Source organism: Orycteropus afer, unplaced genomic scaffold, assembly GCF_000298275.1.
Source record: "Orycteropus afer afer isolate SDZICR_OR568_19922 unplaced genomic scaffold, OryAfe1.0 scaffold00040, whole genome shotgun sequence".
Lineage (NCBI taxonomy): Eukaryota > Metazoa > Chordata > Mammalia > Tubulidentata > Orycteropodidae > Orycteropus > Orycteropus afer.
The window spans coordinates 9,871,575-9,886,970 of record NW_006921627.1 but is presented as its reverse complement, the minus strand read 5'-3'; positions in this window follow the sequence as shown (position 1 = coordinate 9,886,970).

The window sequence follows — 15,396 nt, the reverse complement described above, 5'->3', positions numbered from 1 at the left end:
CACAGGAGTGGGTTCAATTCCAGACCTGAAGGGCAGCTAGGGGCCATAGTCTCAGTGGTTCCATCAGGCTCTATCAGACCAGAAAACCTGGTCCCTTTTAATGATTTTGAATTTTGTTCCACATTGTTCTCCCACTCTATCCAAGATCTCCCACATAGATCTCCCTCTGAGTGGTTGACAAAGGTAGCTGGGCACCATCTAGTTCTTCTGGTCTCATAGTCATATAGGCTGAGGATAGTATGGTGTACCAGTTCCTTGGACTAATTGTTTCCATGGATCTTTGGTTTTCTTCATTCTTCTTTGCTCAGAATGAAGAGAGACCCATCATGCATCTAGATGGCCACTTGCAAGCTTTTAAGATCCCAGGAAATGACCTTTTTTTTTTTTTGCTATGTATGTATGTAACAAAAAATATGTATCACTGAGAAGAATATTCACAGAATTAGAGAATCTTGGAGTTACAATGTACATTAGAGAACATCTCAGCTAAGCAGATCTTAGAATTTTAGAGTAAAAGTAAATAGGAGATCAACTCCACTGACAGCTGGTTTTTTACCTTTATGCTTACATTTATGTAAATGTTATGCAGCTTCACCTTTCATTAGAATACATTTCAATGCTTAGTAATTGATGATTGTTGAACAGGTTTTTCTTACATTACACTTTATTTTTATAGTAGTTGATTAAGTGATTGGGTCATTAAGTGTTCATTTCCCAACAGTTATGAGGGGTTGGATTTTAAAGGCCCCTCCTAAGTCATCGCCCGTCAGGCAGTTATCCAAAACCATGAATACAGTCTGCTGATACAGAGCTTATCTCTATGGTACAACATTAATGGCAATATTAATGACAATATTAATGGCAATTATCACATCCTTGTCTTGTAATATAATTGCCAGCTCCTAGGCAAATGAGACCCAAATCCTTTAAAAAAGAAAAAAAAAAAAAAAGACATGGTGGTTTGGTGGTTTGAATTTCTTAACAAATATGTATTTCACAAAATACATCACACTAGAATTGGATTAGTTTTGAACTATTAGGAAGAATATCAACTCCCCATTACTCTCACTAAATATGTGTACCAGTAGTTTCCTGTTAAATGTTTAACAACCACCTCTTCAAGAAAGAAAAACAAAACAAACCCTGATTGGTAGTATTTGCCAGTTTCAGTGGTGTAAATATTCCTACCATGGCTGGTTTCAGGCTACCACTGAATAAGGATGTGTTTCAAGTCACTGAATGCAGAGTTTGGAAGAAATGCTAACAATTGGCACAGGAAAATTGGTAGAGCCAGCTCCCATGCACCATTGCCCTTCAAAGTATATGGTCCTTGTCATGGAAATGCCACATTAGGAGTTACTTTGACAGTAGAGAAATTCATTCACTAGGTCCTTGCATTAACAACTCAATTAGTACATAGTTCTGGGCCAGGTACTATTCTAAGCTCATTACAAATATTCCTATTTGCAGATGCAGTAACTTAGCCACAGAGAAGTTCTATAACTTGCTTAAAGTTACACAGCTAACAAGTGGTAGAGTAAGATTCAAACCCAGGTCGTCTGGGTCCAGAATTTGTGCTTGTAACCATTGTAGCCTGTTCGTTCTCTCTGTTTTTCTCTCTCCTCTGTCAAGGCTATTTAAATGCCTTTATATGTATCACAGCACTTTGTTTTTCTCATACATTAAACACAAGTTGCAATTATTATTATTTTTATTATAGTTACTTTTAAAAAAAATGTATGTCTCTTGTTGTTAGTTCCTGTGGAGTCAGTTCCAACTCATGGTGACCTTATGTATAACAGAAGAAAACATTGCCTGGTCCTGCACTAGCCTCACAGTCTTTAGTATGTTTGAGGCCACTGTTTCTTTACAACTGTAGCGGCTCTTCTTCAACACTATTTTGGACAGTGTTCTGTTGTGATCCACAAAGTTTCCTGGGAACAGAAACCATATAAATGAATAAATCCGACTCATAGTGACCACTCCTTGGGTTTCCGAGGTGATATCACTAAGGCAGTAGATTGCCCAATCCAAGGAGTGGCTGGTGGGTTTGAACCACCAACCTTTTGGTTAGTAGTCAGATGCTGATCCATGCACCAGAGCTCCTAAATGAATAAATCTAAAAAAATGAATAAATAGTATTCAATAAGCTGCACTTGGATGTGTGAATGAATTTCATCCTTGATCTGTCTACTTTATTGGAATGTAAGATATATGAGGGCAAGAACAGAGACCTTATGGCTTAAGATATGTTCCACTTCACTTTTCTGGCCTAAATAGCTTACAAGACTTTCTAGTGAAGAGTTCATGATTAAAGACCTTGTTTGTTTCTGTAAGTAGAAAGTCAGTGACTGAGAACTGCTCAGAATTCCGATTTAAGTATATACCTGCTATGAAATATCAAAGATGCTAAAAGACAGATAGCATGTGACCATGCGAGGAAACATAGCATTTCATAAATCTCAATGAAACATAATGATCTGATTAATATTAATTGCTTTCTCCCCCTTTCCAGGCACAGGTTGAGGATGGGGGTGGGGGTGGGGAGAGGGAGGAGAGCAGAAAGGACTGAATTCTTAAGTGATGAGATTCAATTACTTCCAAAAGATCTCCAAAGATGAGCATGCAATTACTACTAATTGCAAATAGTACTACTGATAATGATAACAATCAATCACTTTGCTTGGCCCTATTCTAAACAAGATTAGAGGCATTACCACAGAATACTCACATTAATGGTCATGGGGCTGTGGCCACAAAGGTTGGAAGATTCTATATTCTGAATGGTGGAGAGTAACAGAATCCCATGGATTGCTGGAGGCCATCCAATCCCACACTCACCAACCACCCACCTCTGGACCCCACTTCCCCTAACTGACGTGTATACGTATGCTTACTACTACTACTGCTATTTCTTTTCCATTTAATTTTTTTATTGTTGTAAAAGTATATGTAACAAAACGTTTGCCAAGTCCACAATTTTCACATGTATAACTCAGTAATATTGATTACATTCATCATGTCATGCAACCATTACTACTATCCCCTTCTAAATTGTTCCACCACCATTGATAGAAATTAAGTGCCCCTTAAGCAATGACTCCCATTTTTTCCCCTCCCTCCCACCCCTGGCAACCACAAGTTAGCTTTGGTTTCTAAACATTTGCTTATTTCATATAAATGGTATCATATAATATTTGTCGTTTCGCAACTGACTTAATTCACTCAGCATAATGTTTTTAGGGTCCATCCACATTATGGCATGTATCAGGACTTCATTTCTCTTTATAGTTGCTTTCCAGTATATGTATATACCACATTTTGTTTATCCATTCATCTGTTGGTGGGTATTTAGATTGTTTCCACCTTTTGGCTATTGCTAATCATGCTGTAATGAACATTGGTATAATGATAATCATAAAAAAAAATCCTTGCTTTAATCAGGGTCCCAAGGTGTTCATATTTGGAAACTGCTTTCTGGTGACCAACTTACCTCCTCTTGTTGCAGTGTCTACTGTCACTGGAGATCAGTATCTAGAGGGATGGACATTAATGCTAGAGAATGCAATCCTATTCCTGCTTCTAGACATAAACATCAAGAAATGGAAAATAAATAGTATGTCTTTGAGCAAACTGCTCTATATCTTTACATCAGAGGGACTTCTGATGTTTTTCAAAAAATCATTTATGACTGTGCATGTAAGGAAAGTAATGAATCCTTCAAAGAAACGAAATAATCCTGTGCAGCCATTGATATTAATGTTTCACCGATTTCCCCCTGCCCCCATCCCTTTCACATCAGAAAACATGGGAAGTGTCTGGTATCATGAAACAGTCAAATCCAGAGATGATATGAGGAGGCAGTTTCCTCAGAGATGCTGGCATTGTTCCATACCCACCACAGCCTGGCCTGGCACTGATGCAGTCTGCTCCTCTTTCTTACCATTCACACTTGGGTTATCCACTCTGCTGCTTCCCCAAAGAGGCTATGGACCCCATATTCATTTCCTCCCACTAACTCCACATTGAAAAATCAGAACATCATTACAAAAGCTAAATGCTTTTCGCCATTCTTCTCAAGATGAAAGAAACGAACAGACATACAAAAAATGCAAAAGGATATAGCCTTCCAGACCCAATGCAACTTCTGCTTGGTTTAACCTTTGTCTTGTATATACACACCAAGAAATAACTTGCTGAGACAGAAGTTCAGAATCAATCAGTAGAGGTCCACATGATTCTATCAGAGAACAGAACATCCTGTACACCTAACAAATTGCTTCTCATTGAAATAAAGCTAATTGTCTCTCAGAATGGGAATTAGAAGTTTGTATGAAAATAACAAAAGAGAACTATAACATTATTAAATGCATCCACTGACTCTCTCCTATGCACTTCCCTTGATCCTAAAATTTGGAAGCCTCACAACAGAGGCACTAGGTAGAGGCACCCCCAAAGCTACTCTGTTGCTTTTGGAGAATCGGGATAAACTAACTATTGTCCTGTTATATAGATCTATATAGCCATCCTCAATGCTAACTTTTACTGACACAGACATTTGAGAATGGACTGATACTCTTTCCATCTTTCGAAGAATGACTAATTTGGATTGGCTTGTCTTCAGATGCAGTAAATCTTTTTTATGCTCATGTTAAGGTGGTAATATTGATACAAAAGGTAATCTTCAGAGTAAAAGAATCTGGAATTGGAACAATAGGCTCCTTTGATATGCCTAGTGCCCCAGCAAACTATCTGGATCTCCTTAGGTACTTCCAAAAGTGAGGCTAAGGGGGTTTACATGCAGTGGGTCCAGTCTTAAAAATCTCACACTCCTCCAGCTTCAGCTCAAGTCTGTGGTCACAGTCACTACACACAGTTGTCAGTCTTAAGCCACCAGGAAAATGTGGCAGTGGAAAATATCCAGGGCTTTGCTACAGGCCTGAAAGCTACTTCTCATGCAACCAGATGCTGGAATCCATCAGGCTGCCCAGGAGCCACAGCTGCCTCTAATCTTCCCAGTTCCACTCTGATTTCTAATCTATGTCACATATACACCCAGATTCACTGACTGTATGCTTGGGGAAGGGTTCTAAGACTTGAGTGAGCAGTACATTACCTGGAGACCCTGCTTCACATGCATCTCAATTCCATCCCCCAAGATTCTGATTCACTACGGCTGAGGGACAACCAGAGAAACCTGAATCTGAAGCTCCTCAGATACAGGTGTCCTGGGGACCTGGGGGATTGCTCTGTCAGGGAATTCTAGGCAGGAAGCCTAAGACTTTATGCGTCTTTCCTCTTTCATTGTCTTCTTGGCACTCTGTTCATTGAATGGGGGAAAGTCCAGCCTTCTCATAGGTTGTTTCATGCCAGGTTGAGCATCCAAGTGACAGCATGCCTAAACATCCTTGAGCACATGAACTCAGTGGATTTCCCGCTATGTTTTGTGAGTTGTATGGCAAACACTCCTCCTGGAAGTTAAATACCATCATCATGGGCTTCCACAAGGAGGGAAAGCTATGGACGCTTGAGTCCCTGCTGGGGTTGGAGTGGAGAATCTAGACATCATTGTTTTTTTCCCATTTCTTTTGGTTTCTCTGAATGGAGTAGTCAGGGGTCTGTGTTACTCAGAGTTATGACAATGCAAAAACCAACCTCAGATCTCTTAAAAGGTGATGGAATATATCAAATCAGGTGATGGGAGAAGGTATGCATACCAGCTAACATTGATTGCTCTCTTATCAAATATCATGCTCATGTATAAATACTGTTATTATCTGCATAGTTCCTAGTTGAGGAAACTAAGGCACAGAAAGATGGAACAGCTTGCCCAAGGCCACACACCTAGAAAGTGGGAAAAAACGTCAGGCTGATCCAGTAGGCACAGAGAGAACAATAGCATGGAGCACACAGTGATCTTTTTAATCACATTTTCTAAAATATTTCTTTTGAACTCATTCTTAGAGAAAAAGAGGACTGCGTTAGCCAAAAAAGGCTATGTGTAGGGGTGAAAGAAAAGCTCTGCACAGAAGATAAAGCTTCTGCCAAGTGCAAGTGGATTGATTGTGTTCAGAGACATCCAAGACATTTGGCCTGAGCAGAGGGTGAAAGGCAGAGTCTGTGGAAACCTTATTCCTAGTATTTTGGTTGTGATTAATTTTGAGAGGTGATCAGCATTAAGATGACTCACCATTTTTCTCTAGAATATATTCTCCTAACACGCCATTCATTATCATCATTGTCACCACCATCCTTATCATCATCACTTGCCTCTTGAGTGGATGGACACCTACCCATGTATAGCTTCATTTGCACATCAAAACACACCTATAAAATAGACATAACTTTAACCCATATGAACAAATGGAACCCCAGAAAGTCTCAATGTTGTTTGAGATTCCCAGCTGCTCTCTTCAGGAGGGCTGTCCGCCTGCAGTCACCCAGGCTTCTTCCACTATGGGCCCCAACTAGCCCAGTACCCCTAGCTCTGGCCTTCTATGAGTGTTGGGTCCAGAGCCCTGCTCCTCCTTGCCTTGTTAATTATCCCCAGGCTCCCTGCCCAGAGGAATTCAAAACATGCTGCAGTTATTTGTGGAGCACTTTGTCTCTGGGAGATGGGGGCTTACACAGCTCAGAAAAAGCAGCACTTGCCCACACAGACAACACTGCCCAGGGCTATTAATATCCAAGCACAATAGCTTAATGACAAGGTGGAGGGTGGCTTAGCCTGGCCACAGGACTTCTCAGCCATGGGGATTGTATTATTTTACAGCAGCCCTGCTAATGCTCAAGCAGTAAGACACTCCTCTTCCCCCACCCCCTTGTGATCCAACATAGACAGGAGAAAGGAGGGCCCAGCACAGAGCTGCAGTTGCCTGTCTTCACCATATTCACTGGAGTTAAGGACAAATGGAGGCTGGAGTTCTCAAAATACTATTTGATTGGTGCCCCCCTCTTTTGATCCTAAAACATCCCAAGCACTCTGCATTTGTTATCTTCCTCAGTCTTATAATTATCTTTGTGCATAGGAAAAGGATGAACATTTGAAATGCATGTATTCACTGAAAACATGTATTGATTATATACCTGACCCATCCCAGACTCTAATGATGAGGATGATAGAGTCCCTTCCCTGAAGCTCATCACTTAGTGGAGAAAGACAGATCAATGCATTGTGCTATATAGCACAGTGGGATTAGTGCTGTAACAAAGTTAAATACAAAGGGCTGTAATAGCACAGAAGAAGGAGCAGCCAATTCAGATTAGAAGAGACAGAAGTCAAGGAGGAGGACTGATTGCATTGGGTCTTAAGAGTCAACAGAAGTTCAGCAGGGCAAGGTAAGGAAGGGCATTCCATCAGAGGGAAGAATATATGCAAAATCATGGAGATATGGACTTGCTTTGCAGCCAAGATGAAGGATTTAAGTCCTAGAGGTGGAGAACAGTATGAAGGAATTTGAAGAACAGAAAGAAAAGTCAGTGAATGTCTTATTTGTCCCTTCAAGTATTTTTTTCACTAGATGATGTTGCTATTACACATCTAGCTGTGTGTCCAGGCCTTAGACACACATACTTTAACAGCTCCATGAAGACCCTGACATTTCCCTGCAGTCTAGGCCATGCCAAGAACTTTGGTGGCATCCCAAGCCAGAGAATGCTTTGCATATTCACATATCACAAGATATGTGAATGGCAGAATGATGGCTGAGGTAGGGATGATAGAATGAAGATAATGAACACCTGCCAGTTGTGACTGATGAAACCCAAACCATTCTCATATCCCTGGGAGCAGAGGTTAGAGCCTGGGGAAGGCCATCTAATTGGCACATCAGGTTGGGGAGGGTCTCATTTTCTCATTGGTGAAATTTAGGAACCTGCAGACAGACCCACATATCATTAGTGCTAATTACCCAGGTTCACCTGTAACCCCAGTTCTTTGCTTCAACAAATATTAGAAAGCCTAAGGGACCCCAGGATTGAACCATGAAATGTCATTAGCTAAATCTCAATCCTCATAGCTCCCAGACCTAATTATAGATCTAGGAGTGGCTGGGGCCAGACCTCTCTGATATAAAAATATTTTATGAAAGGCGAAGGGGATGGCAACAGCAATTCTCACCCTATTATATTCCTTTTGATTATTTACAGTAATAGGCGCTGATGGGGAACAAATATAGAGACTGGAATCCAGTGAGGTCACACTGGCGTTCTGGAAGCCAATGATGTAGTATTGGAATCTGGGAACACAGTGAGGCAATGTTTCAGCTGCCCCTGCATTCTTCACCTCCCATTGTCTTCTGTCTCTCTTTGCTTCCCCTCCCATGGGTCCCAAAGTTAAGAACACAGACCCCATGGTGAAGATTTTAAATTTCATTGCATATCCAAGACTACCAAATACTCTCCTTCCATCAAGGTCTTCATCTGGACATTCATCTTCATTTTTCTAATGAGCAGAATAGAAAATAAATGTCAGAAGCCCAAAGCCAAATTGGCTGGTCCTCCTGAGTGTCACATATAGATCATCTGAGTGTCTTCTGACCACTAGAAAGCCCTTGAGCAAAAGCTCTCTAGCACCAAGAATTTTTGTGCTCCTTTTGTATTTCCCAGCCTCCCTTGCAGTTAGGTTGAAGCTGTGTAACTTCTGACTAATGAATGGGCAGAGGTGATATAAGCCACTTGAGGCCTGCCCCTTAAAAACTCCCTATAAATTCCTCCAGTATTTTTTCTTCCTCTCCCAGGATAACCTTAGGTGCCTCATGTTCCAGATGGTATAGCTATAAGATGGAGAAGATGCTTGACCTGTGTCAGCCTCAAATATAGCAGGAAATAAAAACCCTTTTAAAATATTAAGCCATTGGTATTTTAAAGTTTGTCTGATGTGGCAAAGTAATTCATGTTTCGTTTTATAGCTAATATAACTTTCTTATAAAAGCAAAGGTGGAGTTATGGGGTAGTGCAAATGGATAATATTCTTGGCTGCTAACCAAAAGGTTAGAGGTTTGTTTGTACCTAGAGGCACCTTGGAAGAAAGGCCTGGCAATCTACTTGTGAAAAATTAGCCATTGGAAGCCCTGTAGAGCACAGTTCTACTCTCATACAAAGGGTCTCCATGGAACGGAATCAATGCAGTAGCAACCAGTAATAGCAGAGACACTAATCACAAAGTTCACCCAGCAGAAAGAGAAAAGCCCACACTCTAATAAATTTCTCTTTCTCTCGACCCCATTATTCACTTGTCAGAGCAACCCTTGACCTGCAGGTTAGAGGAAAGGTTATAGTAAATAAATCTCTGGAGGCAGTCAGGCTCCTCCTTCATCTTCTCAGAGCTAGAACCATTTAACATCTTCAGAATAGCAGAGAAAGAGATCCTCTTGGCAGATTCCAGCAGGCTCTCTGGAACTCTGTGCAACTAGAAGCCATAAACTAAACTCATTCTTTCTTCATTCCCACTCTTTAATTTGATTCATTCTTAGTAGCAACAAACTTAGGAAATGATTAAATGTGTACATACACACACACACACCCTTTTCCCAATGTGTGTAATAGTTTTTTCAGTGTGTTTCCATCACTGAATAATTGTCTAACAAAGAAAATTGATTGGGATGCCCAATTATCTTGGCTTTTATGGGTCCTAGGATATGTCCACATTTCTGCATGGTCCAGGACCCAGTGTTTGAGGGGCCTAGCCACTTTTAAACCAATGGAACTTTTTTTCTTTTAGAAATTATTTTCTATGTTTTCATCTCCTCCTTCTTTCCCATCCATCTCTAGGTTTTAATCTCTGAACTTGCATCTCTGTCTTTCATCTAGTCCTGTGCTCTTTCAGAGAAGGGCACATAAACTATTTTTAGGAAACAAGATCTCCATGGTTCCAATTAGCCGTGTACCCAGTTTCAAGAACCAGAGGCTCTGATCAGAGAGGATACTGGCACAGAATGCCCTCCTCATGGCAGGCATTTGGTGGTTTCAAGCAACACAGCGATTCATATGAGGCAGGACATCAAAAAGGTAGGACAGCTCCAAGGTCCATTCTATTTGGCCCTGCATAGCATTGTCTCAGGAGTCATTGCAACCAAGGGATTGCACTAACGATGATACATGGAAGAAGTTTATTTTGCCATGCCTCTCCTTACCATCTTCTTCCTACTTGAACTTCCACTATGCTGATGCAGGCCTTCATACTACCTCTCTCTCCAAGATATTGCAATGGCCTTCTGTTTCTTCCCTCCAGCCCATCCTATTTATTGCCACCAGAATACTTATCCCAAAATTTGGTACTGACCACATCTGTTCAGAAGTTACTACCTTGTGGTAAAACATTAGTGGCAAAATGCTAGACTTAAGGCTTCTAGGTTTGTACCTACCTACCTTATCCTTCCAGACCCATCCTTCTCTATTCCTGCCACCTTTTGAGTCAAACTTTCAGTGCTAGCTCTTTCTCATGTCTCCCTATTCCCCCCTGAAAAGCCACCATGCCCATCACTGGCTGGGAAAAATTCTACAGATCTTGAAAAACACATCTCAGTTGTCATCCTTCCTTGTAGCCTTCCTTCTCAACTTAGTGCCATGCATGTCTGATCTCTCCTGGCTTGAAATGCCATAGCACTTTGAGCTTCTCATCTATACTTAACAAGTTCCACTTTGCATGGCAGTTATGGCAGAGTTTGGTCTCCACTATCAGAGAATGAGATCTTTTAGGATGAGGATCACACATTATTCATAGATCATTCTTTCAAAGTGCATGTCTGTGCCTTTGCAGGGTAGTTGCTCATTAAATATCTGGGCCTTTGGATTGAATACAGGGCAGGGATTAGTCAGCCTAGCATTAAAATTTAACTAGGCTATTATTCAAAGTACTGAGCTTTCTTGAAGCCTCATCAGGTAAATCTTAAGAGCAGCTTTTTTTTGGAAAAATAAAGGAGAGAGGTCGGTGTGTGAATACATGGAATTGGAAAAATAAAGAGTAGCTACCTCATTTTATGTCCTAGCCAGGCGTTTTTCCATCTGCAGAAAAGGACTGGCATCATGCCCTACAAAGCCACAAATTGCAAAGCTTATGGGTCAGAGGGCTGCACAGGAAGAGATCTACTCTCCTACTTACCAACTCTTTTCCAACTCCTTCCTCTAATCAGGAATCTCCCCTAGAAAATGATACTGGCTGTGTGTCGCTGAGGTTTGCTTGCTCTCAGGCCTACTGGTGCCTCCCAGACCCTTTGATCCTCTGCTCTCATTGTCTTCTGAAATCAATCCATCCTATTTTGCATTTTCCCCCCTAGATCACTTGATACCTCCAGGCGGCCAGGTGTTCCTTTCAGAAGTCAGAAGCTGATAACCTGGGCTCTCTGCTTTGACCCTCTGGCCCATGTTCTTTGCAGTGGAGGACTCAGGGTGGAGACTCCATTGAGAAGTGGATGTCAACTCTCTCTTTCAAACTTGTACATCAGTGAACTAAAGAAGATGCCAGAAATGTTTGGAGCAGTGGAAGCACCATTAGAATAGGTAAATAACTTTGCAAGACAATATATATATATATATATATATATATATATATATATATATATATATATTAATTTTAGTTGTGATTTGGGTGAAAGTTTACAGAGCAAATTCACTTTCCATATAGCAGCTCACATACACTTTATCTCATGACGTTGATGACTGCAATTTCCCACAATGCAGCAGCTCCCCTCTCACTTCCTCCCTATAGCCACCTCTTCCCTATGTCCTTCCCTCCCATGCACCCCTGCCACCCAAGCTGTCTCCCTGTGAATACTCAGTCCCTCCATTCTCCCACAATTGATCTCTCCAAGGAGTGTATCTACCTAATGTAAATGTTCAGCTCATATGCCTGTCTTTTGTTTGGCTGGAAGCCACAGGAGTGGGTTTAATTCCAGACTTGAAGGGCAGCTAGGGGCCACAGTCTCAGTGGCTCTATCATGCTCTATCAGACCAGCAAACCTGGTCCCCCTTTTTTTTTTAATGGTTTTGAGTTTTATTCTACATTGTTCTTCCATTCTATCCAGGAACTCCTACATAGATCCCCCTCCAAATGGTTGACGGTGGTAGCCGGGTGCCACCTAGTTCTTCTGGTCTCATGGTCATATAGGCTGTGGATCATATGGTGTACCAGTCACTTGGACTAATTTTTCTATGCAGCAAGGCAATAATTTTAAGGTAACATCTCTTTTAGGTATACAAGAATTTGGTTAAAAAATAAATGAAATATAATTAGTCTTATATTTTATGAACATCACTTGAGTAATTGTCTATACAACTTGTTATGAATTTCTTGGGCAAAAACTGTCTTACATGTCTTTTGTGTCCCACACTATATTTAGCCCCAAACTGAGAATATTATAAGCAGTACATATGCTTGGTTATTTTGTTGTTCTGTTAACTACTTTTTGATGAGACATTTTCTTGGATTGCACACCCCACTGATCTCTTCTATTAATTAGAAGGGCAAAGTAATTGGGCAAAATAATTGCCCAATATTGCATTAGTCTTCACAGAAGCTCCATGAAGAAGTAGGGGTACTTATCATTCTCCAGATATTTTGTGATCAGAAGCTGAAGCCCAGAGAAAAGATTTTGCAGATGTCACTCAATAAACCAGGGTTAGTATCACTGACTTGGGGAAGAAAAATTCACAGGGGAAAAACAAGGATCTGCCATGCTTCGGCAAGCCCACTGAACACAGTCAGAGACTGATACATATCATTGGATTCCTAAAAGAGAGAGGTCTCCTTGTCTGAATCCATTTGATTCCAGCTAGGTTGCCTATATCTAAGATGAAACAGGTACAAGAGAATATCATAACACTGAAGAATTGCAGGCCCTCCTTCTTGCTCAGAGGCAAATCTCAAACAACTCTATAGAAATAGTTCATGAGGGGAATGGGTATGAGCTGAAGTATAAAAAAGTGAAGCCCTGAGGTTGGGCCTGTCTCCCTCATCTGCTTTTGACACTGAGCTAAATATTAATTAGCATCTCTATATGTTTCCCAGTTCATGAAAGACTTTCCTAAGCCTAGGCAATGCTTATCTTCAAATACATCCAAGGTGAAGAAACACCATATTGTGCCAGCAGACAATGTCCTCTTTAGATATCTCAGACTGCTAACCAGAAGGAAGGTTGGTGGCTCAAACCCCTCAGCCACTCCATGGAAGGAAGATGAGGCAATCTACTTCCTTAAAGATTTATCTCCTCAGAAACCCAATGGGGATCACTATGAGTCAGAATTGGCTTGATGGGAGTCAGTTTGGTTTTTGGTTTATGGGCTAATGTCCATACCTAGGAAACGATATAGCATTTACACATAGGATGTAGGATTCTCTAGAACTTCAAGACTCAGGTTTTTCTATCTGAATAATCCTTATCTGGTTGGTCCCAGTGGTATGCTCCTAGGTTCAAAGACAATAATATTTTTAAGACTTTAAATCATGGACTTATTCTAGGCATATTTACTATCTGTATTGCAATTTATTTGGATTACAAGCATTAACATCCAGAAGGCTTTCAGAAGTCTTGTGTGTAGATAAGAAAGCCAATTGGTAGTACAACAGGTAGACCAAAAGACATTTTTGCCACTAAGCTAAGAAGACTTCATTTGTCCCCAGTAAATCCAATAAGATATATAACATGAGATTTTCCTCAAACTTGCAAACAACAAGGAATTTGCGATCAGACAACCTGAGTTTAAGTGCAGTTGTTTCTCAATTGTGTGACTTTGAGCAAATTACTTATCCTCCAGCCTTCTCAGTTTCTTCGCTTGAAAAATAGGAACCTAATACCTACTTCACACGGGTATAAGGATTAAATGGAATAATGTATGTATATGTGCTTTGAAAATGGTAAAGAATGATACAAATACACCTTCCTATTGTTTTATTCACAGTGCTTCCTGCCTGACTCCATCTACTCGATCCACTTTCCAAGATCTAGAATCAGATTTCAGTCTTATCGAATCATCTACAATGCAGCAGATGGGTTTAAGAGTCTGTTGGTTTTTCATGTAATTAATGGCCAAGAAGTCTAAAGCTTTCATTGTTTACATTGAAGATGTTTCTTGCTCTTTTCTTGCCAATTCCCATGCCATACCATCTCAATTCACCACCATTTTTATTTGTTTAATGCAGTTCTTTAACCTTGTGGAATCCTCATCATGCAACTATTAAACTATTTCATCTTAAAGTCAATGGCTGAGGATCCTGGTGGCACAGTGGTTAAGTGCTCATTGCTAACTGAAAGGTCAGTGGTTTGAACCCACCCCACTCTGCTCAAGAGAGATGTGGCTAGCAGTCTGCTTTTGTAAAGATTACAGCCTTGGAAACCAAACCCTATAGGGCAGTTTTACTCAGTACCTAAGGCATTTGACTGCTAACCAGAAGATTGACAGTTCAGATCCACCAGCTGCTCCATGGAAGAAATATGGGGCAATATATTTCTATAAAGATGTACCACCTCAGAAAACCAATGGGGGTCACTATGAGTCAGAACCAAGTCAATGGCAGTGAGGTTTTTTTGTTTGTTGGTTTGTTTTTGGATAGGATAGTAAGAGTTGGAATCAACTCAAAAGCAGTGGGTTTGGTCAATGGCCACTTACCGATGAATCTAGCAGTGTGATTTACAAAGATGTTTTCATATTTGATGTCTGCATTAGTTTTCACAACAATCCTAAGGAGGGCATCTATTAACAATCCTTTTTTACAGATGAAGAAACTGAGGCACAGAGAGGCTTACTAGTTAGTGGCACTGAAAGAATTCAAATGGATCATTGGACTTCGAGTCCAGTGCTCATTCTGATGACACATGCTCATTCTGCCACATTGTTTTCTCTCTAGAGAAACAAACTACCTAGAGTCAGAGGGAACTTTAAGAAAGATTTCCATAGGACAGGTGAAATAACAAAGACCCAGAGAAGTAAAACTGAAGGGACTTAACCAAGACAATTTCTGGACTACCATTCCACTTCAAACACTCAGAAGCCTCTTTATTGGGCTGCTTCTATGTATGTGGCTTGGTGAAATGAGAGTTACGGAAGAAATTTGAGACACTGTCTCAGCCCTTAAGGAACATACTAACAAGTCAGGGAGGTATGGCTACCATACATACTTAAAACATCTAGAGTGGGAGATACTCCAAGACTGAATCTCTGAATGGAAAACTGGTTTTATTGTTCAAGGTATACAAATGTAATCCACTGAGTATATTTATGTTCAAATCCTTCCTAATTTATTAGGTTCTAAATTGTCATAGCATAGTGGCTAAGACACTTGCCTGCTAACCAGACGGCTGGCGCTTCAAACCCACCAGTCACTCCTCGGAAGGAAGGTTGGGCAATCCTACTTCCGTAGTGATACTGCCTCGGAAACCCAAGGAGGGGTCGCTATGAGTC